This window comes from Tamandua tetradactyla, chromosome 6, assembly GCF_023851605.1.
Source record: "Tamandua tetradactyla isolate mTamTet1 chromosome 6, mTamTet1.pri, whole genome shotgun sequence".
Classification (NCBI taxonomy): domain Eukaryota; kingdom Metazoa; phylum Chordata; class Mammalia; order Pilosa; family Myrmecophagidae; genus Tamandua; species Tamandua tetradactyla.
Genome location: NC_135332.1, coordinates 109,808,381 through 109,835,625, shown reverse-complemented (window position 1 = coordinate 109,835,625; position 27,245 = coordinate 109,808,381). Strand labels below are relative to the sequence as shown.

The 27,245-nt window shown below is 40.0% G+C and overlaps 1 long non-coding RNA gene across 1 annotated transcript in view; it reads left to right on the top strand.

Moving 5' to 3' along the window:
* LOC143686278 (uncharacterized) overlaps window positions 1–26,778 on the top strand; it is a 39,705-nt gene extending 12,927 nt beyond the window's left edge. The window contains exons 4-6 of the long non-coding RNA XR_013176998.1: window positions 23,978–24,097; window positions 24,206–24,288; window positions 26,628–26,778. This is a non-coding gene — a long non-coding RNA (uncharacterized LOC143686278). The remainder of the gene's footprint in view (window positions 1–23,977; window positions 24,098–24,205; window positions 24,289–26,627) is intronic.
* Window positions 26,779–27,245: the final 467 nt, after the last annotated feature.

Below are 27,245 nucleotides of genomic sequence, written 5' to 3'. Positions count from 1 at the left end.
ATGTTTGCGTTTGTTGTTATATATATATTTTTTAATTTTAAAATTAATAATTAAGGAAAAGAATTAAGAAAAAGATGTATGTGTGTGTTAAACACAGATAGGAAGGGATGGAAGGATAAAAAGATACCTAATATTCATAAGATCCTGGCTATTAAATATTCATTATATACTAAATATGCATGGCATATATGAGATACTAAAAGAGGCATGAAATATTCAGGAGACACTAAATATCCATGAGCACATAATATTTATGAGCCCCTAACTGGGCTACCTGTTGGTAATACCATTCTGGCCACGTGTACTCTGCTTAAGAAATAAAAGTAAAACCTATGGCTATTTATCAGGTTCACTGGAGAGCTGTAGCTGTCACCAGAGGTACTTCTCTCTCTGTCTCCCAATGGAGCAGATATGTGTCATATGTCCAAGGAACCTTCTGTCCATGGGCCTCCAGCTCATATTTCAACTCTGGTCCTTGTAACTACATAATACGCATAATCTCACACAATGATCAAGTGGGATTCTGCCCTTATTGTTTCAATCAGTTCCAATCCCATTCCCTCCAACTCTTGAATTATTGTGCTATAAACCTTTGGACTGGGACTTTGAAACTTGACTTTCTGTAAAAAAGTCGTTTCCACAATTATTTTTACTTCAATCTATAGTAAGAAGTGCATTTTGCATTACAGTCCAGTAAACACATACTAAAATGTACATTTATTGAAACTGAAACAAGAGTTTCACTAAATTTGTCCTAACCATATTTGATGAACTCTGAAGTATTCCATTTCTTCCATTAAAAAGTGAGATGTATTGTGTGTAGAATTAAAAGCATTAAAAAAAAAAGCGAGATGTACACTAAACTGAATTACATCTCACTAATGGCCATGACCCAGAGTTGGAAGAAATAATGTTAGAAGGATTTGGGCTTGACCTCTGCACTTTTTTGCTGTCAATGCCCTGTGCTAACTTGGAGAGAAGCCTCTGTCTAAACTGATCCCGTGGAGCCCAACCCCTGACATCAACCAGTTGCTTTAATTTCCTCCGCACAGATGGGCCAGAGAAAAATGAACAATTACTAGGGGAACTAAAACTCATGACCCAGATAATTTGCATCTATTTCTTCATGTAATTCTCACAATCACCCTATCCATTGGCATATTTTTATTCTCCTTTCACAAAAGAAGAAAATAAGGATCAAAAAATTTGCATGATTTATCAGTGGTTACAAAGGTAATAAGTGGGATGATTGGAACTTGAATCCAGGACTGTTTGATTAACAGCCTTAAGACAAGATGCCTCTCTCCACTGTTCCAACCAGATTCTCACCCACAAATCTCTCCTATATGGAAATCCTGGGGTCCTGGTTCTCTTCCATTTTCCTTCTTGATCTCAAACCCTCTCTTTGCTTATATGCCACTGGAAAATCTAGAATGTAAAGATTTCAGGTAGCAAGGGCCTTTGCCTTGTACAGGAATGTCTGGTGACTATCCTCAGCCCTGTGGGTAACATTAAATATAACCTAGCTTTATTCTCAGAAGTGTTTCTCAAGCAACATTTTGACTGATGCAAGAACTGACATTGCAGAAGCAGCTGCCTGTTATATTCTCTACAGGAACATATGACAATCTTCCTCCTCAATTAGGAACAGAATGTATGTATGATTTATATCCCTAAGCAATGTCTCTCCAACAGGTGATGTCTCAGTAGTTAGCATTTGAAATACACCTTTAAAAAGCCTAAAGTTAGCAAAATAGAATATGAAGGGCAATGTGGCAGACACACCAATTCCTGGTAAAATTCCTTATTTTCAATGTTTTCTTTATGTATGAAATAAATATGTAAGTGTATATACACAGATGTCTAGAATTATAGCATTTCAAAGCTTCAATTGTCTTTGTTCTGTTTAGGGGTCAATGTGTTTGCATCTGAAGGATATTTTGAAATGGGCTATAGGTAGTTTTGTTGTTGAAAAGGGCACAAATAATGCAAGAATAAGTAGAAAAGATCCTAGAATTATTCTATAAGGAATGGAAGCCTGGTCACTTTGAAAACGCAACATTTTTTTTTCTAATCACAAAATGAATACACATTTATTGTAGATAATTTTGAAACAAAAAAATGTATAAAGAAGAAAATATCATACTCTTAATACACAGAATTAAGCACTGTTAACATTTGAGTATATGTCCCTCCCATTTTTTTCAATGTTTCTGTAAACATGTGTTCATATGTTTACAAAATTAGGATCAAGCTCATTATACTGCAGCTGAAAATATACTTTTATATCTTCTGATTTTTTTACTTAACGTTGTGTCAAGAACTTTTCCCCATACCATTAAATATTCTTTGGAAAGATGTATTTTTCAATTTATTTATTCTTTTCTTGGACTTTCTGGTTTGTTTTTAGAATATGAAAAGTTATGGTTAAATATTGCTGTTTTTAAAATGCAAATTGTGAAATTCCTACATACATGAAAAGCAATGTGTAAAGTTGGGAAACTGTTAAGAACATAAACAGTTCATGAAAAAGCAATGTAACATGAACCTTTGCCTATTTGCAACAGGTTAGTTATGAGAGCTCATCACAAGCAGTGAGCCTTATTTTTATAGACAACAAAGATATTGTTTACTCTCTATATTTGAGTTTCAAAACACACTTCCTCCCGACACCCCTTTCTCTGTGCTTTTATTGAAACGCTACCCAAGTTCCAGCGGAGATTGAGGTTAGTCATGTTGCTGATCAGTTAGAAGATTATTGGTGTCAGCTTCAGAAAGAACACCCTTTATTAATGGCATTCCTTGACTAATAGATTTCGCTTTAAATGTCAAGTTTCCACAGTAAGATGTTTTAATAAACCTTGTAGTTTCTATTTTAAAAAAGTTATTTCATAAAGAAAAAGTTTGAAAGGGAAAAAACACCAGCATTTCCTATATTTCCATTCACTTTGTAATGTGATGAAGCAAAAGCTACCAGAAATTACACTGGCCTGGGCTTGGTCTTGGGGATACAGAGGCCTGATTTTTACCCCAGGAGACACTTCCTGTGGTGGCTGCTTTTTAATTGTTCACCCTGGACTGGAGGTCTTGGATTTTCTGGGTCTGCTTAATATTCCCCATAAAGGTCTGATTTTTGTTCTTATAAAAATATTATTTTTAATATTATATATTATTATAAAAATAACAATGTTTATTATTAAACTAACTTTGTAAAGCAGTGATTTTTATGTTCCACACGGCTCTCAGTTGGTATTCTTCAAAATTACCTGGAAGTTTGCTGACCATGTTGCATCTGGGCCTTAATTCTAGAGATTCTAACTCAGTAGGTCTGGGATGGGGGTCTACATTTTGAGAAGAGCTCCTCCCCCTCTTATACCAGATTAGAAGTTTTTAAAAGTCCACAAATAGCCTTTCTAAAGAATGCTGTGTTTCCTTCATCCTAATAACAGTGTTAGAACAGCAGTGACTTTCAGAAGTTTGCAGGAAATGAGGTGCTTACAAGAGGTAGCTCTGTAACCCAGGGCAGCTATCAGCAGCCCCACTTATATAAAAAATGTAAAAGTTTTTGTGCATTACTTCTGCCTTCTTCCTGCCTTTTACTCCTCAGTGATTGAATTGGCATTCTCTGTGACGTGCAGGGAGGTGCCAGAGGATGTTTCATGAAAAATGAGCAAAGGGGAAGAGATACTTACTTGGTTCTTGCAAAAACATCACAACACAAATTGTGCTTCACAATTTGTGGAGTGGAGGGGCCATGTGAATCATTCTGGACATCAACAGGTGAATATGCTGTTCATTGTGAGCGGGGTGTTGGAAATAGGGATAACAAGTTATTTACACCAATGTGTGTGTTATATGGTCAATACTCAGGCTTTTAAAAATATTTGAGCACAGTGTGATCTAAGTGTATGTGTATATAGTGTTTGGGAAGTCAGTTGGAGTAAGTAGAATGTACCTTTCTGGGGATAGTCAGTTAATATTTAACCAAATGGCATGCTCTACAGGCAGCCCTTCACTGCTCCAGCCATCTTTCTTTCTGAGCAACCCCATTTTTCCCTTCATCTGTTGGACCGGTGCCTGATACTCAAATGCAATATGGTCCTCTCTAACCAGGTCCTGATTTGGGGGGATTCTGGTTACTTGACACTTCCTGAGAGAATAACTGGATTTTGCTCTGGAATTCATGTTTTTCTTGAATATATATATGCGTGGTATGGTCAGAGCACTTAAAAAGACAGAGCCTGTGACATCATCTAGCTTACAAAACAACTACTTTTGTGTCAGCTTGCTAATAAATGCTTTTATTTGTGGAAGAATTTAATCTGAGAACTGTTTTATTTATAACTGGCCACAAAGACAAGCATTTATTATTAAGCTGGTACAAACGTGCTTTCATATAACAACATTCATGATATCAACATTACAATTTAACAGTCTTCTGAATTGTTAAAACAAACCATTCAACATTACCAGAAAGTTCTTTGCTCCTCTTTGCCTTAAAAAGAAACCCAATTTTCTGATAAGAATCTGAGTACAGAGTGGATTTAAATGTAATAGTAACTAGTATGTATTTATCTGGCAAGTTGAGTGCTTTGTCTTCTGAAAACACCTGTGTCAATACTTCATATTGTTTGAAGAGTCTTCATTAAATAGCTGAAGAAGGAGGACTCTTCTGTTTCTGGCAAAAGAAGTCTCCAAAGTGTGGAGTAGACACATGTTTCCTTCTTTCTCCTGCTAAGTACAACTAAGAACCCTGGACAGTACATATAAAACAAATATAAGAAGAATCTAAGGTGTAAAGAAAATGATAGATATGCTAGGAACCGTAGGACCCAAGAAACAACACAATGGTTCATTTCCTGAGTTTTATTTTTGCCTCATCAATCCCAGAGTTAGAGCTTAATAAGCTGGCAACCTGAAAATACCAACAAGCACAGACCAAAAACAAAAACAAAAACAAACTAATACAAGCCTGATCTATCAGCCAAAGCACAAGGAAAAGGGCAGCCTAGCAAGACAAAGCTTTTAGATGATAGCACACAATGAAATTTAAAATACAATACCATTTACAATTGTTCAAATAAAAAAAAAAGAAACAGGTAGAAAGCTAAAAAACATTACATGACATGTTTTCTACTAACTACAAACACTGATGAAAAAAATCAAGGATCCAAATAAATGGAAGACATTGCAATCATGGATAAATTGCCACAACTATAGGCATTTATTAGCAAACTGTACAAATGTACTTTCACATAGCATTATTCACAAAACCCAACATATGTGGGAATACCCATTATAGTAGATAGCAACTCTTTCCAAATTGATGCGCATGTTTAACACAATTCTTATCAAAATCCCCCTAAATTTTTTATGGATATAGACAAGATAGTCTAAAATGTATATGGATAGGCATAGGAAATAGGATAGCTAAAACAGTTTTGAAAAGAATAATAAAGTAGGAGGAATCAGTCCACCCAATTTCAAGACTTAATAAATAGCAAAAGAAATCAAGATTGTGTGATATTGTTGGAGGGATAGAAACATAGATCAGTGGAACAGAATAGAGAAGCCAGAAATAAACTCACACAAATAGGTTCCAGCTGATTTTTGACAAACATGCAAAAGCAAGTCAATACAGGAAGGAGAGATAGTCTTTATAACAAATGTTCCTGGAGCAGATAGATGGACATCCATTGGCAAAAAAATAATCCTGGGCATAACTCTTACACCTTACACAAAAATTAATTCAAAATGGATCGCAGATTTAAATGTAAAATGTAAAACTATAAAACTTTTAGAAAAAAATGTGAGAAAATCTTTGGGATCTAGGGCTAGGCAAAGAATACTTAGGTTTGACACCTAAAGCAAAATTAATAAAAGGCAAAAAAATGATAAATTGGACTTCATCAAAATTAAAAATTCTTGCTTTACAAAAGACCATATTGAGAGGAAAGAAGAAAAGCTATAAACTCAGAGAACATATTTGCAAACTGCATATCTGATGGACTAGTAGCTAGAATATATAAAGAACTCTCAAAATTCAACAGTAGGGCCTGCTCATTCAAGATGGCAGAGTAAGACACTTCAGGGCTCTGTTCACCCCAAAGAATCTTTGAGAAACCAGCAAAAACTGGCAGAAACATCTTACTCAAAGCTCCAAAACACCCAGTTAAAGGATTGCAGGATAGTGTGAGCATTAACTCAAGAAAAGGGCTACTTAAAGTGGTAGTATCTCCTGGTGCTTTGGCTGGTCCCTTCCACACCCCTCAGTGGCTCAGTGTGGAACCAGCCCACACTCTCAGTCTGGTTCTAGAGCATAGTAACTCTGTGCACATACTGGCTGCATGCATGTCTCATCCAATCATCTGGTGGTGGCCTGAGGGATTTGATGGGTCAGAACTTGCCCTATGAGTAGAGAGCAGCTCATGGAACTCTCCTACAGAATGCTGGGGGAGAACAGTCAAGTTATGCTTCCTGGAGTAAGGGATTGCTGGCTGTAGGACTTATTGTGTGATGCCTAGGACCCTGAGGAAACTATTTCCTAGGGACAAGGGGACAATCAAAATTGTATAAACAGAGGGATTCCTAGGGTAGGTACACATGTCTGAGATCAGAGAAAGGATCAGGGAGGTCCCTATGCTTTGGTCTAAAGTTATTTTCTTAACTTTTTGAATGAAGAAGTCCTGACAGAGAGTACTCACACAGGGCAATCTGCAAAGAGTGGGAAAGGTGTTTTTTCCTTCCCCCTCCTTCTGCTCCTCCTCCTTCTGACAATCAGGGAAAGCTCTGCCATAAAACTAGCTGGATGCAAGCTTAAGGAACAGACACCTCGGTCTAAATTCCAGCATTAACACATGAAAATATCAAAATGTCCAGGTTTCAACAAAAGATTACAAAACATACAAAGAAATAAGAAGTGATGGCCAAGGCAAAGAAGAAAATTAAAGCCTTGGAAATCATCAGTGAAGAGAACCAAATCTGGGAAATACCAGAAAAAGACTTTAAAGGATGGTCCTAAAAATGCTCAAAGATCTAAAGGAAAAACATGGACAAAGAACTAAAGAAAATCAGGAAAGCAGCAGATGAACCCAAAGAGAATATCAGTAGAGAAATGGAAATTGTAAAAAGGAACTAAACAGCACTGAAGACCACAGTAACAGAAATTTGAAATTCCCTATAGGGATTTGACAACAGAATGGATCTGGCAGAAGAAAGAATCAGAGAACTTAAAGATAAAACAATTGAAATCATCCAGTCTGAGGAGCAGAAAGAAGAAAGAATGAAAAAAAGTTAACAGACCCTGAGGAACCTGTAGGTCACCATCAAACATACCAATACACAGATTATAGGAATTCCAGAAGGAGAAGAAAGGGAGAAAGGGAGAGAGAATATTCAAATAAATAATGGCTGAAAACTGCCCAAATTTAACAAAAGGCATGAATATACACATCTAAGATGCTCAACAGACTCCAAACAGGATAAACTCAAATAAACCCATTCCACAGTGTGCTAGTTTGAAATGATGTATGTAGCCTAGAAAAGCCATGTTTTAATCCTAATCCCATTTTGTAAAGGCAGCCATTTCTTCTAATCCCTGTTAAGTATTATATGTTTGAAACTGTAATTAGATCATCTCCCTGGAGATGTGATTTAATCAAGAGTGGTTATTAAGCTGGTTAGGTGGGTCTCCACCCATTTGAGTGGGTCTTGTTTAGTTTACTGAAATCCTATAAAAGAGGAAACATTTTGGAGAATGAGAGAGATTCGGAGAGAATCTTTCCCAGGGAGCTTCATGAAACCGGAAGCCAAGAGAGAAAGCTAGCAGATGACTCCATACTTGCCATGTGCCCTTCCAGCTGAGAGAGAAACTGTGACTGTGTTCACCATGTGCCTTCTCACTTGAGAGAGAAACCCTGAACTTCATCGGCCTTCTTGAACCAAGGTATCTCTCCCTAGATGCCTTTGATTGGACATTGCTATAGACTTGTTTTAATTGGGACATTTTCTTGGCCTTAGAACTGTAAACCAACAACTCAGTAAATTCCCCTTTTTAAAAGCCATTTTGTTTCTCATATATTGCATTCCAGCAGCTAGCAAACTAGAACACACAGTTATAATTGAACTGATGAATGCCAAAGATAAAGAGAAAATTCTGAAAACCGTAGAAGAGATGCAATGTGTCTTGCACAAGGAAACCTCAGTAAGATTCAATACTGATTTCTCATTGGAAACCATGGAGGCAAGAAGGCAATGGATTGACATATAGATATAAGAATTCTATATCTGGCAAAACTGTTTTGCAAAAATGAGGGCAAGATTAACACGTGCCCAGTTAAAAAGAGCTGAAGGAGTTTGTCACCACTAGTCCAGCCCTATAGGAGATGATAAAAAGAGTTCTGAAGATTGAAAGGTAAGGACAATAGACAATAGACTGAAGCCGCATGAAGAAATAAAGATCTCTATGAGGGTGAATACATGGGTGAATATAAATGCCAGTCTATTTTATTTTTGGTTTGTAACTTCACTTTTTACTTCCTACAGCATCTATAAGACAAATCATAAATGTAATGAGAAATTCATGGTTTTGGACACCATAGTTTAGTATATAAACATAATTTGTGACAAGAACTATATAAAGGTGGGGGCACAGAGGGGTATAGAAATGTAATTTATGTATACTATTGAAGTTAAGTTGGTATCAATGCAAATGAAATTGTTACTGATTTAGGTTGTTAAATTTAAGCCCCATGGTGACTACAAAGAAATAACTGGAGAATATGCAATCTCATAGAGAAAGAAAGTAAAGTACAGGTTGCCGGAGCTGGGGGCAGGAGTAATGGGGAATTAATGTATAAAGGATTAGGGTTTCTAACTGGGGAGATGGGAAGTTTTAGTAATGGAAGGTGGTGAGGGTACCAAAATATTGTGAATGGTGATTATTCCATTTAGTAGTATGCTTGGGAGTGGTTGAGATGGGAAAGTTTATGTTGTATATATGTTCTCACAATTAAGAAAAAAATTGAAAGAGTGATTAAAAAGACAATGACAATTAAATATACTATACGATTCTGATTGGTACCTTTTTTTCCATTGGAAAAAAAATGAAATATGTCCTGTAAGCCTTATATGTATGTTAAATGTATTTAACTTGATAACTGTACTTAAAGCAGTTACATAAGAATATTCTTGTTTTAGGAAATATACAAGGCATATTAAGTGTTCACGGAGCATGATGTATACAACCTACCCTCAAGTGTTTAGAAACTGGAGTGATAAATAGACAGACATGCAGAGAGAGCAATAGAATGATATGGCAAATGTGGCAAAAATGTTAAAATTGGCAGATCTGGGTATCTGGAAGGATGGGGGTATGTTGGAGTTCTCTGTTTGGCATTTGTATTATTTTGTAACTATCCTGTAAGTTTGAGAGTATTTCAAAATGAAAGTTTTTTTTTTTAAGTCATTTGTAAATAATCCAGTTAGAAAATGGTCAAAAGATATGAAGAGATGTTTCTCCTAAGAGGACATACAGATGGGAAGTAACGCCTGAAAAAGTAGTTCAACATCATTAGCCATTAGGGAAGTGCAAATTAAAATTGCAATGAGTTATCACTGCACAATAAATTGTTAATAACACCAAGGTAAGGATATATAGAAACTGGATCACTTACACATCGATGGTGGGAATGTAAAATGGTACAGCCCCTCTGGGTAACAGAGGGGTTTTCTTAAATGTGCAACTACCATATGGCCCAGCAACTGTATACCTGGGTCCTTGTCCCAGAGAAATGAAATCTTATATTCATACAAAAACCTATCATGAATGCTCAAAGAAGTTTTATTAGTAACATTCCCGTATAACCAATAACTAAATTATCCTTCCATTGGTGAATGGTTAAACAAACTATGGTATATCCACCCATACCACGGTATAGAACTCAACAATAAGAAGAAATGAACTATTGATACACATAACCTGGATGAACCTATCCTGATTGTGATATTATACTCTATTTTTGTATATTGTACTATAGTTTTGCAAGATGTTACTATTGGAGGAAACTGCCTCACAAGGTCCATAAGATCTCTATTATTTCTTACAATTACATGTGAATCTACACATACAATTGTGTAGATTAACAAAAAAGTTTAATTAAAAAATTTTAAAATAACTAAGGAAAGATTGAAGCCTCTGTCTTCGGTTATGTTTTCTAGCCAAGGTTAGTTTTAAAAACCTGGGGTTTTTATGTTTCATGATGTCTATCTATGCAGCTATGAAGTATTTTTGATAAATATCAATACCTAATAGCCATAAGAGTTTCCACAGCTGACCAAACTTTCATTTGTTTGATCTGGACTTTTTTTAGACAGCGTTGTTTTCAATCAAGCTATAATTAAAAGTGGTTAGGAGCCATTTTCGTCTCAGAAGCTTTTGCATTTCTTTCCCTCTTGTGCACTGTGAATAAGCTGTTATTCATGTTATTTCTAAGATCTTGGATTAATGTCATTATAACTCCCAATTTCTAGGAACATTTATTACTGTTGTAATAGTTACTATTTCCTCCAGGACATTGATTTTGAAAAACCATTTGGGTCCTTTAGTGGAGTTTCCCATGTTTGGCCCTGAGCAAAATTGGACAAAAGGTGCAATTGGCTCTCAGTTTCCTCTCTGCCCCTCCATTTCCCATGCCGTAAAGTGAAGCCAAAGAAAATGTGCTGGAAAGGCCTACATGCAGTTGTGGCTGTGAAGTATCTTTGTAAGCCCCTCTGGGTTCTCAGCCACATGCCCAGGAAAAAGGACTTGAGTGTCCCTCATTACTCCTTGTTGTGAGACAAGGTAGAGGATGGAATAGAGAAAACTAAAATCCCCCAGGGTCTTATTAAAATGTCTAGGTCCAGAGAGGTGAACCCTTCAGGTTCTGCCTGCCTTGCTGACCTCCAAACCCAGTGATGGTCTCAGGGCATTATGAATTGAATTGTGTCTTCTAAAAACATACATATAAGTCATGGTCTGTGACTATTTGGCTATAGAGTCTTTGAAGTTGTTATTAGTGAAGAAAAAGCCGAATTGGATTAGGGTGGGCTCTAATCCAATATGACTGGTCTTCTTATAAGAAGAGGAAATCTGGACACAGAGTGAAGACAGCCATGTCTTCCTTCATGATGGAGGAAGAGATTGAGTTATGTCACAAGCCAAAGAACACAATGGGTTGCGAGTAAGCCATCATTAGAGCCCTGCTGTGTTCACAGGAAGTGTGGCCCTGCTGATACCTTAATTTCAGACTTCTAGTATCCAGAAAGGTGAGACAATAAATTTTTGTTGTTTTAAGCTATCCAGTTTATGGGATTTTGTTACAGCACATATTTTGAGGTGACTAATCTGAGTGGTCCCTCCTCTCTGGAACCCATACTGTCATCTTAATGGGGCAAACCTCCTTTGGGTTTAATCAGACTTTGGTCCAGATCAAGCCTGTAGCATTCAAAGCCCCAAATAATGCTACCTTGCATGTTCACAGAACATTTCTAACAGGAGGGGAATGGTGTTTTTTAGAGGCATTTGGGGGGTATTTAGTTTGTACCCTGTGTCCAATTGCTTTTCAATCCTCGAGGTCTGTGCTTCTGCTAATGTGTCTAACTGCAAGGGTAAGAGTACTACTATGTACTGCATTGGAAAGGTCAGCCTTGCCAGAAAGAGATTCTCTTCTTGTCAACCTGATTTATCTTTGCTGTTTCTATTTTTACCTCCAGTTTTTGCTCACTGGATCTATTAGAATTAGTTCACTAATTCTATTATTTACTGAAATTTGGAAGGTGGAGGCAGAAGAGGAAAATATTTTAAATTTGAATTCCCACTGTTGGACTCAATTGCAAGATATCTTTCTAGTTGGAAATATTTGAATAAGACTACATTTTTATTTTATCTTTAGCAGATTATCCTTGTATTTTAGTTATTCTATGATCTTTCAAATCCTCAGTTAGTTTGTATGTATCAAGATTGTTTTGTAGCATAGGATTCTTCTAGGAACTTATTTAGCTAGTTATATTCAGCATTCGTAATGTATTATGTGCATATAGATGTTGTTTTTGATAATAAAAGTTTCTTAGGATGTGGGTTGACATAACTGTTCATAACAGAAGTTTTGGTTGATAGAAAAGAAATTTCATTTGTGAGAAAATAAAACTTCAAAAACAATAACTACTTACAATATGTATTTATAAATTACAGCCCCTTGTAGGGTTCTGTATTAAACAACACCTGAAAGAAGAAGGGAGGCAAAATGAGGACTTGCCCCCTGGAGAACGTATGTTTTTCTTTGCTTTCCCAGGCTGGAAGCTGCAATTTCTTTAATTGTGAGTTTTTAGAAGAGTATTATTATGCATTTCCTGGACAATATATCACCTGGTGACTCACAGGGCTGGGGTGTGTAGGGCAGGCACATTAGGTTGCTCTAACTGAGAACAAGACAACATGATGTCACAAAGTCAGCTCCATGTAATGCGTCATCCACAAAATATTTCCTAGCTGCACTTGCCTTGATTCTAAGTCTCAGAAGATGCTGCAGAACGCTAGAGGAAGAATCTGTCTTATGGGATTGCCTACCACAGGCATTAAATGAAAACCAATTTGATCCTTTGGAGGCACCTTTACTCCCTAAGGATCCCAATGTACTCAGCTCCCTGCCTCAGGAGTATTAGTCATACTTTCTGAAATGTTGCCTCCTCTGGGTTCAAAAAGCAGCTCCCCCTACAGCAGGTTTTCTTCTGATGCGGATATTAAATAGTATTTCTAAATTAAAACAACAGGAGGGCAGGCAACGGTGGCTCAGTGGCAGAGTTCTCATCTGCCATGTCGGTGACCCGGGTTCGTTTCCCAGTCCCTGCCCATGTTAAAAAAAAAAAAAGAACAGGAGAATTCTAAGAAAGCAAAATTTAATTTCCCACATGGGAATTTGATAAAGATACAGAAATTAAACTCCATAGATATAAAGAGAAAAAAACCCTACTTTAGTGCTGAGTATCTAGTGCGAATTCAAAGGGATTGAGTAGGATAAAGGAGTCAGAGGAAACAGATTAGAGCCTCAGTTGGAGAAAGGGTGATCGGTATCAATAACTAGAAGAAGAAACCAATCAGTAGGTTGAAATGAATGAGAAAGCCATTAAGTCATCATCCATTTTAGAATGCATGCCTGGTATTTTAGAAATGCTTACTAGAATTGCATCGGTCATCAATGCAGTTGGCTGACAAGGGGCAGTTTCCTCTCAAAGCTCTTTATGTCCAAATCTTAAAGATGGAGTTGTCCTTGAAACAGCATCTGCTCCATCTTCTGAATCCAAGATGAATTGTCTAAAAACATCTCTGAAAGATGAGGATCTATCCTACTAAAAAAAATTCCAAAGAAGGAAATAGCATAGAACCAAAGGTAACATGTTATCTAATTTAAATCCCTCAAATTTCAACTGAACTCTTGAGTTTTCTTGTTTTTCCTTTAGAGAAGCTGAGAAATTGCTGGTCACTGCCCTTTGTGTGGAAGCCATTCCCACACTTGAAAAACCTTATTACACTGTTCTTTACTAGGGTCATTGTTTGAAACTGTTGTGCACCCCAGAAAAGCCCTGCTCTTTTAATCCTAATCCTAATCTGATCTTGTGGGGGCAGACCTATTGTTTAGGATGGAGATGTGGCACACCCAACTGCGGGCAGGACCTCCATGGAGGTTATCTCCATGGAGGCATGACCCCCACCCATTTAAGATGTAATCTTAATTAGTTTGTTGGAGTCCTTAAAAGAGCCAACACAGGGAAACACTTGGTAGAAGGCTCAGACACAAATGTTTGGAGATACTTGGAGAGTAGACATAGAAAGCCACTGGAATCAGAAGCTGGAAGCAATGCAAACCAGAAGCAGAGAACCAGGAGATGCCAGCCTAGTGCCTTCCCATGTAACAGACATCGGCCTTTCTTCAGAGTCAAGGTATCTGTGCTGGTTTGAAACTGCTTTGTACCTCAGAAAAGCCATGTTCTTTAATCCTGATTCAATATTGTTGAATGGGATATTTTTGATTAAGCTGTTTCCATGGAGATATGACTGACCCATTTGTGGGTGGGACCTTTAGATTGGGTGGTTTCCATGGAGATGTGTCTCTACCAATTCAAGGTGGGGTTGATTACTGGAGCCCTTTAAGAGGGAACCATTTTGGAAAAAGCTTCAGAGTAACAGAGCTGACACAAGACCCAGATGTTTGAAGATGCAGAAAGTAAATGCCACTGGGGAGCTGTTTGAAATCAGAAGACAAAGATCCCAGCAAACAATAGTCACACAGAGGTGTTCTCCACATATTGGTATTTCCTGAGAGAAGGTATATTTCTCTGGATGTCTTGGTTTGGTTTTTTTGTGGCCTTAGAATTGTTAAGTTGTAACTTAATAAATCTCCTTTAAAAATCCAATCCATTTCTGGTATATTGCATTCTGGCAGCTTTAACAAACCAATACAGTATCTTTTTCTGAATACCTTAGTTTGGACATTTTTGTGGCCTTAGATCTGTAAAATTATAACAATAAATCCCCTTTAAAATCCAATCCACTTCTGGTATATTGCATTCCAGCAGTATTAGCAAACCAAAATAGTCATTAATCTCATTTTGTTAAAGGTTTTTCTAGGTTTCATTTCCCAACTCTCACCTTATGAAGGTTAATGTGAGGGTCTAATATTGAATGATATCATTCAATATCAATATATGGGAAAGCATTTGAAACCTGTCAGAACTTTGTATATTTACAGCATTATTAATGTTTCTTATTTTATTATTTATATTAATTTATTATTATAATATATAACTATACTAATAATATATATTATTATTTACATTAATTTATTATTATTTCTTATTTGTACTGAAGAATCTACAGAGCCCTTCACTGAGGAGATGGCAGAGAGCTGAAAAAGTTTGCAAAATTTTTTAATTTACCGTGTGCCATAAGAGCCAGTGACTTGTTGTAGACTGATAACAAAATACAGCAGAAAAGCAAGTTTGATTGAGTTGGGTTTATGAGCATCACCTGTGGGAAGTGCCCCCAGGCATGGCATCTTGAGAGAGTTTTGCTGGGTGCCTGCGTTCCTGGTCCACTCACAGTCTGTGAGGTTTAAACACAGCTACTTCTGTTTTTCTGGGAGTGCTTAGGATTAACTCCTCTTTAGAATCTTTGTTTTAATTATGTCATAATATTCTATTAAGTGGAGTCACCTTATTTTGTTTATGTTCTCTCATATATGAATTTATTTTAAATCTAGAGCTAATAAGTTACCATTCATACCATTGATGAAATGAATTCATCAAATATTCTTCAACAAGACACAGGGCTTTAGAACAGAACTGTAAGGGTGCTCACTGATGAAACTTTCCTACCACCCCATTATAAGCCCCTCTCAGGTCTGCTGCTCCCCTCTATACAGGAAGAGAGCCCTGCTGCTCATATAGGTTTCTCCTTTCTTCAACCAGCTATGACATTTTTCCCATCCAGTCTTACCAGAATCATGCCCTCATCAGCTAGGTTTTCAAGTGACCAGACTGTGTTTTTTTTTTTTTAAATGGTTCAGTCAGCCCATGTTTTTCTGCCTCTAAATAAAGTGTGGGCTTTGGTAACTGTCTGTTAAATTTATATCAAGCTTCCTAAAAATAACTGAGGTCTGACTTACTGAGTTTAGTTGGTGTCAGGGGCATTGTAATTGGTGATAGCAGATATGTTTTTTCAGGAGAGGTGACCAGGCCCTGTATGTGATGGATGATGGAGGAACTGCAGTGAGTGGAGGAATGTCAGGATGGCAGGAGAATGGCCGTGGTAGCACTGAGGGGTGGTGGCTTAGCAGTGGAGGACAGAGCCTGGGAACAGGTCACATGATGAACAGCACAGGGACTGGCTGATCTGAACAGTGGGTCAAGTGAAGTCAACTTGCAGTGTGATCATGAAGGATGGAATTTAGATCTGCTCATGTGCTAGGTTAAATGTTTAGGAGATGAGATGAACTGGAAAGGGAGTCCCTAGTACAGTTGATATTTCTGAAGATGGACAAATTGGAACAGTAAGCATTTTAAGATCCAATCCAATGGCATATAATTCATATGATCTACTGAAACGGAAAGTGTTATTATCTAGTACATGTTAGATAATTTTCTCATCCAGTCATGAGATTTATATGCATTTTGAACTCGAGTATGTAAGCAACAGCCAAGACCAATGAGCAAGAGGAGATAAAACATCACCGTCATCCCACCCACTTGCATGCACCCAGGGGTTCTTTGTATGCACACATACAGGGGCTGCTCCCAGAGAGAGGCAAGAACAATGTGTGTGTTTACTGTGTGCACACTTGCATTAATGAAATGTGAGCTCTCAGTGGCAAGACCCTCTTGTAGACTCTTAGAATAGATGTGCTAGTTTGAAAGGATATACATACCCTGGAAAAGCCATGTCTTAATCCTAATCCCATTTTATAAAGGCAGCCATTTCTTCTAATCCCTGTTCAATACTGTGTATTTGAAACTGTAATTAGATCATCTCTCTGGAGATGTGACTTAATGAAGAGTGGTTGTTAAACTGGATTAGGTGGATATGTGTCTCCACCCATTTGGGTGGGTCTTGATTAGTTTACTGGAATCCTATAAAAGAGAATGGCAAGAGAGAAAGCTGGGAGTTTCAGAGAAAGCAGAACAACATAGCCAGGAGAAGCAGAGAGTCCACCAGCCAGCGACCTTTGGAGATGAAGAAGGAAAACTCCTCCTGGGGAGTTTTGTGAAGGGAAGCCAGGAGAGAAGGCTAGCAGATGATGCCACGTTCACCACATGTCTTTCCAGATGAGAGAGAAACCCTGACTGTGTTTGCCATGTGCCTTCTCACTTGAGAGAGAAACCCTGAACTTCATCAGCTTTCTTGAATCAAGGTATCTTTCCCTGGATGCCTTAAATTGAACATTTCTATAGACTTACTCTAATTGAGACATTTTCTTGGCCTTCAAACTGTAACCTAGCAACTTATTAAATTCCCCTTCTTAAAAGCCTTTCCATTTCTGGTATATTGCATTCTGGCAGCTAGCAAACTAGAACAATAGGTTATTCCTACTGTTTTACCTGCTCTCATGCAAATGGTGTGCCTATGGTCATCAGAGCTTTCTTGGATCTACCTGGGTTTGGCCCTATGGAAACTGTCACCATCATCAATCAGGGCCTCCTTGGGGGAAAATGTCTTCTTTTTCCCATATGTACATGTCCCCTTGATCAGGAACTAGAGGGTGGCAGTTGGGAACCAAAGAACCTCATTCTCAAATGTCAACCCATTTTAACTCTCCTTTTTACTGGTCATGCTAGGGAAAACATGTGCAGTTACCCCTGGCCTGCCAGGCTGGGCCTGTGAGGCTTCTTCCTCTGCAGCCTCTGATGTAGGCAGTACTGTAGGATGAAGCTTTCCAGGCCTAATTTCTCCTCACATGCCTAACTCTCAGGTTATGCAGGGATTAAGAAATGAAAGGGATTTGAAGAGAGGTAAAGGCAACTGCACATGTGCATAATTGTAGTTTTCCTTGCAGCACTTCTACCCATAGGTGATTAATTGATCATAGGTGTTTGAACCACATCAAGTCAATCAAATCTTAAAAGAGAGACAATCACCCTCCCAATCCATCTTTATTATTCCCAAAGCACATTTTTTTTTTCTCCAGGCTTTGAAAAGTAGTAAGAAGGGGATAAGTAGATGCTGTCATTCTGTCCTGGGGTAGGTGTAGAAAATAAGAAATCCAGGGTATTATTCCTGGTACTAAATGAGTTCTTGCCCAAGAAATATGTTAACAGCTGTAATGGTCACCCTATTCAATTTTAATGAGAAACTAAGGCTTCCCACCATGTCTGAACACATATTATTAAAGGAGAAGAACCTTTACTCCAAAGGTGACTTTTCCACTTTGGCTGATTACATGAGCCAAGCTCATCAGAATGGACTCATTTCTTCCTTTTCTTGGCATATCTCATTCCAGCGATTACCTTAAGACCAAGTCTATTGGATATATCACAAGGATATTCCCAAATAGTTCCATAAAGTGGATTCTTTTAATCCCTAAGGAGAAATTGATAAGTAGATGAAATCAAACCATAGGCTGGTGAGGGTCTGTGTTTGGATAAAGAGGTGACTGTGATTTGGAAAAGGAGGCTGAGATGGGTGGATATCTGCATTGTCTCAAACCTCAGAGCGGGACTAGTTGAATTTTTGTTTGTGCATATTTGTCTTTATAATGTAAGAGGAAGAGTGATGTCTAGAAGCCTCAGTGGGGACCAGAAAGAATGTCACCTACCTTCTTGGTCTGTGGGAAACAAGTGAATGAACAGTTTCCGCTTGTGAGACCTTCAAGGAAAATGATATCAGTAGTCATTCAATGAATACTTATTGATCAATATCTTATGCACAAAATCCTGGCCCAGGTGCTGGGAAAGCAATATTTCCATACATGTGATCTGGGCCAATAGCATGACTCAGTCCTGAAATAAGGGCCGTTTGAAGTCAGGTTTCATCAAGCCAATGAATCTCAACTAGGTGAAGGCAGAATTTATGGAGTTTGAGGATGTCAAGTAATTTGCTTGCAATAGATAGGGTCCAGGTGTCAGAAGGGAAAGGGTTGTCAGGGAGGGAACAGTAAGAATTTCTCTCTCTTCATTTTTTGTCTGTACTTCTCTCTGCAGCTGCTTCCTACTTCTTTTCTACACACCAGCTTTCTCTACCTCCTTTGGTAGAAAATGGCTGCCTCAGCGCTCCCCAGTTTTTGTTTCTTCTCTATTCAAGGAACCACCCCACATTTCTTAGCTCTGATTCCAAATTCCCAACTCTGGTACAACTTAAGCTAGGTGTCTTGACCCTGATGCTATCTCTCATTGCTAGGAATGTGGGTCATGGAGCACAGATATGTTTGGAATGCTTAGCTTGGACAGTAGATTTCCCATAAAAAGGATATTGTTCTGAACTGATTGAACATACTGAAAGGTGTTGTCTACAGGCCATTTTTCAAAACTCTAAGGGTTGAAGAGGAGTATATATGGGGTATGAGTCCTCCAGTGCAGAGTTTGTATTGGGGGTGGGTGGGTATCTCAACCAGAGAAGCTTGATAGCTATGATATTCTTGTTTCACCATGTGCAGAAATCCTCTTTGTTTCTTAGACACGCTCCCTGAGCATCCCAAGGCAATCTGTCAAAACACGGGCGGCTGCTGGTGCCTATGCGTTGCTAGACCTGCATCCCTCTCCTTACTTCTTATTACTGACAGCAATATCAGCCTCATTATTGATGATGGCAGCTTTAACCTTTGGTGTCTGATGGATGGAGCCTCAGCCCTATTTATGGATTATATTTAAATGGAATGCAGTTAAAACCAAAAGAACCTGTGTGGATCCTTGGCTTGGCATTTCTGCTTGGACAGAAGAAAGGAGAGGGTTATTTTTAGAGCAACTGGAAGTAGCCTGGAGGGGGGCTGTGAAAATGAAATAAATCAAAGCTTATTACATTATTCCATTATTCATTTGTTCCATTTATTTATTAATGCACTTTTCAACATAATATTGTCTACTCTTTGCCCAATAATGATACAGTGATCTGGTTGCTACTCTCAAGGAGATTTCCATCTAGTTATAAGCAATTTCCATCAAAGTGGAAATTGAGTACTTTGATAGGGGAGTAGAACTAGTAGGAGGGACCATGGAAAATGTACCAGCTTGGGCCTCAGGGGACATGATACAGCCTCTAGAAGGAGATGATGGGTCACTGAACACCTATAGGATGCAAGGACAGGGTGGAGAAATTGTCCTAGGATGCCATCCCTTTGAAGACAAGAGTTCATGGTGTGTTAGAGGATTTCTGGAAGCACAGGAGCACAGGCATGGGCTCCAGAGCTATAATTTGGAGGCCTTGTAAGCCTGGCTGAGATGGTTAATGCACTCTTGACTAGTCTATGATGTCCTACTGTTGGTCAAACAGTGGCCTAGTGTATCTAAAGATATGTTGTTGATTTTATTAACATCTACAGTTGAGTTTAAGTAAAGGAGATTACCCTTGATAAAAGGGTGGGCCTCATCCATTCAGTTGAAGGCCTTAAAAGTAAGAACTGAGGGTTCCCAAAGAAGAAATTCTGCCTCTAGACTGCAACATCAACTCCTCTCTGCATTCTCAGCTTGCTGGCCTGCCCTTTGGACTTGCCATTCCCCACAATCATGAGGGCCAATTCCTTGAAATAAATCTTTCATTATAAATACATTTAACTGTATACCCTGTTGGTTCTGTTTCTCTGGAGAATCCTGACTGATACCCCTGATAAGGAGGTTGGGCTTTTTCTCCCAAGGCCAATGGAACCTCTGAAAGCCTTTAGCGGTAGAGAGGTGTGCAAATGTCCTTGACCTCCTGACCACCCATGGCTCCTCTTATAGCGCTTCAGGGTTAACCAACACTTTGTAAATGCCACAAAGCCAGCTTTATAAACATTCCCAGCCCCATTCCTATTTTACCCATGGGTATGAATTAGAAGTGAATTACTATGAAAAAATTCATGCTTTTGGTCATGTCTTTGGGATCAGCTGAGGCCATTTCTCAACTAACTCTCTCTCGCTCTCTCTCTCTCTCTCTCTCTCTCTATCTATACTGAGTTTCTGGAAACCCTTGAGATTAAAGCCTTGGATGCCTGTCCAGCATGTCCTCTCTCTCTTTGGCATGGGGAGTGACTTTTGGAGGAGCCCATGGAATATTTTTGTCTCTGATCTCCCTGTAGGAGCTGAGTTACTTTCTCTGTGAGGCATGTGGGAACAAGTGTCTTTCTGCAGAGTCTATAGATCATATAGATCATGTGGAGATCAGATCCCAGGCACAGCTGTTCTGGTGGCTGTGTAAGGATCCCCACAGGGCCCAGTCTGCTGGAGGATTACTCAGGTACAAGAAGGTTATTTTCTTTTCGTTATTCTGTGCTTCCACTCAAGTATCTTTCTTCTTGCCTCATCCTCCCATTTGCTTCAACAAATGAGGGGAGGTAGGAGACCTGGGAGAAAATTGAGGAAGATTCTAATTCTGTTAGTAAGATCAGTTTATGTTGTCTATCTTGGAATTGCAGAGAACAAAGTCAAATCTCTTTCAATTCACATTTTGATTTTTGATTTTTATTTTTCAAGGTCTGAAGGTGCTGGAGGTGATTTAGCTAAGAAATGAGGCCTTGATAGTGGTGGTGGTAGCACAACATTGTGACTGTAATTAACACTACTGAATTACATATTTGAATGTGGTAAATATATGTTACTAGAATAAAAATTAACAAAAAGAAAGAAAGAAATGGGTCCTGGAGTTGGGCCAACCTAGGCTGGAATCCTGCATCTACCAGGCACTGAGCATATAAGTGTTTGGCAAATAACCTCAGATTCTTCTCCAATAAAGTGGAAATGAGGGTGCCTGGTTCAGAGGGTGGCTGTGAAGTTTCAGTGGGACTCAGTAGGTTCTCAATAAATGGTAGCTATTATTGTTAATAAAATTATCTAAATAAAAACCTAGCTATGAGAACTATTATAAAGAACAGTGGTAGAAAGCCAAAGCTCTAATTCTCATATCCTTGAGAATATTGAAGAATCTCTGCAGAATGGAAGTGGCACAGTCCTTCCTAAGTGAGCACATTACCCTCTGTGCCAGCACTTTTCCTCTCAATCCGAGAATCACGCTGTCACCATGAAGGATCTTAGGGATCTTAGCACATCAAAAGGATATGTATAACACAATCCACCACAGCACATTGGGAACAAAAGAGTGACATAAACACTGTAGACATCACCGTTGCCCGCTGAGTGAGAAGCGCTGGGTTGGAAATGAAAGTGTCAACACAGGCACAATGTTGGGTGCGCCAGTTATTGAAGGACAGAGAGTGACCAAGGCTTCCAACTGATCTTTGGCATTATTACCAAAGTTGAGTGGAAAGAGAGTGGCTTAAAAAAACCTTTTTTTTTTAAACCCTATTATTAACATCTTGCATTAGGATGATATATTTGTTAGGATTGATGAAAGCACATTTAATAATTGTATTAATAACTATAGTCCATGGTTTACCTTAGGGCCCACTGTTTGTGCTGCACAGTCCCATGGATTTTTTTAAAAATTTAATTTAGTAACATATACGATCTAAAATTTTCCCTTTTAACATTCAAATATATTCATAACTCAGTGCTGTTAATTACACTCACAATGCTGTGCTAGCACCACCACCATCCATTGCAAAAACTTCATCATCCCAAACAGATGGTAGCTTTAATTTCAAAATCTGAACAGCCCAAAAGAAGTGATGCTCCTTGATGCTCCAGTAGACTACAGGGGCAAGGCCCAGCCCCAGTTGGCAGGCACCTCAGGGGGGTGTCCTTTGAGCTACAATGACTGCCATGCCTCACAACTACCTGTGTGTCCAAAGGGAAATGAACTGCAATAGCTCTGAGTCTTCTGCTGTCATCCCACCTCCAGGGCCCTCAACTACAATAGCAGTTTCTTGGAGTCAGAGAAAGATTAGTGAGGAAAACAATCAGAGCAATTTTCCTTCGTTTTGGCAACAATTACCGACCAGAGCTTGAAGGATTACATTTAGGGTGATGTTTTGCCATTTCTGAGTTTTCACTCTGTGGGTTCCCATCTTTGTCAATATTTCCAGCTGTCAGGACCAGGCTGGTTTGCGACAAACTAAGTTTTCTGGCTAATCTAGTTGTCCTTGAGGCCAGAGCCCAGACAGAGGTCCCTGCTGTCCATGTGTTCCTTTATAATCCTGTGGGAAAGGTAGGGCCAGCACCACAGCTTGCAAAGCCCCTCACCGTCTGCATTCATTCATCTACCCATATTTGCTGTGCAGAATATAACTGGCACTGTACTAAGTAGTATTGGGGGTGATAAAGGAAAGCCTACTTCTCTCAGAGCCATAGCCAAGTGGGGGCAGAGACAAGTACACTCTACAAGATGGTGTGATAAGGACCAGGCACAGGTCTCCGTGGAAGTACAAGGAAGTCCACCCAGCCCAGCTCGGCGAGGAGGCAAAGGTGGCATCGTGGCTCTAAGAACTCAAGGTTATCCAGGAGGAGAAAAGGAAGGAGGGTGCCCCGGGCCCAGGCATGGAAACAGGGAACATGGCGGGTGTGCATTGGTATAACTGGAGCACAGGAACAGGCAGGAGTGGGGCTGTGAGGGTAGTTGAGGCTGGAGAGGAGGGTACTGCTCAGATCATGAAGATCTTGGCCTAGATGTCATATCAAGGAATTCAGATTTTATCCTAAAAGCAGTGGGGTGCCCCAAAGTGTCTTCAGCACAATCTGACTTGCCCCTTTGACGAGACCAGCCTGTGAGATGTGAGAGACTGCAGCGGGGAAGGAAATGGTGCTCTTTGGAGACCACTGTAGTGACTCTGGCAAGAAGAGATGAGACTCTGAATCAAGGTGGTGGCTAAGAGAATAGAGATCCCCCATGAGTCCCATAAGCACTGGATTCCAATCCAGGAAGTAGAGCCTGCCGGGCAAGAACCCGCAACGTATGTATTTGAGGAGTCACCCCAAAGAGATACAGGGGCATGTCTAAATTTGGGGACTGCTGTGATGCTCCCGAGGGGCACTCATGGACTGCAGAATATGGGACTGGAGGAATTTGGTTGCCTTCATCCATCTTCCTTTGACACTCACTTTCATTTAGCAAGTATTTTGTTGGGGGTTGATTATGAGTCTGACACTGGCCATGCAGACTGTGCTCCCCTGATCCAGCAATCTCTGCTTAACTGTCTCCCCAGAATCAGCTGCATAGTAGGAGGCCCAGGACTCTGGAGAAGGGGATTAGAGTCTAAGTGGCAGGGGGTGTGGCAAGGACAGATGTTAGGGGAAAAATCATGCAACTCCACCCTTCTGTCCTTTTTGCTCTTTGTTTTATTTTTGCCACAAATATTTATGGAGGCAGCACTTTATCATGATCCAGAAGCCTGGCCCTTCCCTCTGTGACCTGGGGCCTTCCGGCACTGAGAACATGGCACGGGTGAATGGATGCATCATGGGCCTGCACCCAGGAAGCACTTAGGAGGTAAGCTCCCTCATTATCATTGCCTCTTTCAACCACCCTTTGTCCTAGACACTGGGACACAGTGGTGGAGAAGAGGGACAAAGCTCACTCTGGTGGATTCATTTTCAGGCAGAAGGGACAGCGTAAATAAGAAAGCAATGAAGACGAAACAAGTTCAGATGGGGGTCCCCGCTATGAAGAACTGAAACAAGGTGAGGAGGTGAACAGCACCTCCCTGGGTGTGTGTCAGAGGTGCTGCTGGTTCGACTGGGTGGAACTGGGCCGTGCAAAATCAGGGAGGCGCTGCATCGCGGGCCCAGGAAACAGCCTGGTGTGCTGGCGGCTGGAGTGCAGTGAGCCAGGGGAGAGGATGGGAGGTCATGGACGAGAGGCAGAGGGGCCAACCCCATAGAGCGTGGTAGACTATAACCAGGACTTGAGTCTTATTTTAAATTAAATGGAGAACCATCAGAGGGTTTTAGGCAAGGGAGATAGATGATTTAACTTATGTCCTAAAAATAGGCCCTGTCCAATTCAAAGATCACCAGCATCCACTCAAACCTGGAGCTGGGTTGGTTTCAGACAAAATTTGAGGTTTAGCTGGGTACTGTGGAGTATGAGACTGGAGAATGCAGCAAGATAGAAGGCAGACTCTTTCTCTTCATCATCTGAAAACATTGCCTAAATCTCTTTCCCTGCTACATGGCAATAGGTACAAGAGTCCTCTATCCCCTCCTCTCTCCTGCCTGGATGGATGTGGGCAGCTGTCAGACCTGAGTTCTCTTGGACATCCTTTCTGGCCCACATTCTGTCCCTGACACACTGGTGCTATCTTCCTTCCCCAACAGTGCTTTTTTACTAGGTGGGGCTTCTTCGCTCCCTTGTGTCGGTTCACCTGAAGACAGAGGCCAGCACAGCCGTCAGCTTGTTCACACTTCTCAGGGCTCAGCGAGGCTGGGTGGTGCAGACTGGTTTTACAGATGCCCTGCCTTCCTGCGTGACTCCCCTGGCAGGGCCCAGGCTAGTGCAGCTTCTATCGGAGAGGGAGGGCAGCTTCTCCTTGGGCGTATTTTTATTTTCCTGGGCATTCAAGCAAATTCTCCCCCCCACCTCCCCGTGGAGTTTGTCAGCTTCCTTGTGATATCCTTACCTTATTCCTTAATGTTCTAAGATATCTAACAAGTATACATAAAATATAGATTAGAAAAAGTTGAGAAAGAAGTAGGGAAACCAAGAATGGAGACAAAATGGTAATTCAAATTGAGACCAATTCAAAATGCAGGTTGTATGATCTTTATATTTGCTTGTGGGTGGACGACAAATTTGCCTCTCTCACAAACAACATAAAGGGTCACCCCTGTCCCTGCCTGCTATGGAGTTAACATTGGTCCCCGTGGCTGGTAGATTCCTGGGAGCAGGGGCAGCAGAGGTGTTCTGGGTCCTAGCTTCAGGGGGCCAGGTAAGACTGCACTTCAAATGCACATCCCTCCTGGGGCTGCGGCTGGGCAGGTGTCCATGAGGCAGGGTTTCCAGAAGTGGCAGGACTGGCGTGGTGAAAAGATTATTGCCTTAGTTTCCTAGAGCTGCTGTAACAAAGTACCACAAACTGGGTGGCTTAAAATAACATAAATGTATTGTCTCATAGTTCTGGAGAACAGTAGTCCAAAAATTAAGGTGTTAGCAGGGACACACTCTTTTCAGTACTCTGGGGAGGAATTGTACTTACCTTCTCCTGGCTTCTGGCCGTGGCCTGTATTCCTGAGCTTGTGGTTGCATAGCTCTAGTCTCTGCACAGTCTGCCTTCACCTGGCCTTCTCCCCCATGTGTATCTGTCTCAGTGTTTCTTCTTTTTTAATAAAGATGCCAATCATATTGGATTAAGGGCCCACCCTAGTCCAGTATGATCTTAATTCAATTCCATCTGCAGTAACCTTATTTCCAAATAGGGCCACATTCTGAGGTACTGGGGGTTAGGATTGCAACATATATTTTGGGGGGACACAATTTAACCTATAACAATCATGTACTTTGGGGTGAGGTATCTCCCAGCTTTAATCCCACTCCTCTACGTACTCACTGTACAATGCTAACCAAGTTTCTTAAGCTTTCTGAGCCTCAGTTCGTGCATGATAAAATGGCTTGCAAGAAACTGAAAGGTAAACGTACTCATAGAATTGCTCCATGAGTGAAGCTAAGCATGTCAACTGGCAATCAGGTAACATTTATGAAAGCCTACTCTGCTACATGGAGATCTATGCTATCTTATTTATCACAACAAGCCTGGAAGGAAGGCATTACTACTCTCCTTTTAGAGTTATGAACTACAGACTCAGAGAAGTTAAGGAATTTGCTGAGCAGCCTGCCTTTAAGAGGAGAAAACTGTGCTTTGAGGAAGAAGTTAAATCCTGCCCATGGAATAATCATAGTAATACTAATTATAAAAATGACAGGTGGCGCCAGACACCATTTTTCGGCTAAGCGCCCGTTCTTGCAAGATCGTGGATAAATTCTTTTCTTCTCCACAATCGGGTGAGCATTTATTCTCTTTCAGGTATGGCGTTCTTTCTAACAATTTGGAGGCTTGTCAGGGATCGGACGCTTCAGAGGAGGACCTCCAGGGAGGACAAAGGGAAGGCGTGCCCCGCTGGCAGCCAGAAGGATCCGAGACGGGATGCTTGGATCCACTGATTGTAAAGGACAAAAGGGGAAAGGAAAATAAAAGAAAAATAAAAAATAAATTATAAAATAATACGTAACCCTTATTGGACGCCTTCTTGCATTAGGCTTTATGCATAAGCATTTAACATGAATCATCTTATTTGATCCTTACAATGACTCTCTGACACAGGTATTGTTATTATGCTTGTTTTTAAGTGAAGACATTGAAACTTAGAGAGGTTATCTCAGCAAGGCGGGAATCCACAATTCCAGGGACAAGGACAGGAACCTTGGTTCCTCTGCTTTTCAATAACTAGTTATTGAGTGACTTATATCTCCCAGATACCAAACCAGGCCCTGAGGATTTGATGGTATACAAGACAGAGGTGCTACCCTCATGGAGCCTGGCAATCTAGCAGGGGAGGCAAAGACTTTTAAATACAGTTAGACAGGACTGGGATGCTGATCTCCTGTCTCTAATTCTGGGCTCCTTCTCTTACACACAGTCCTA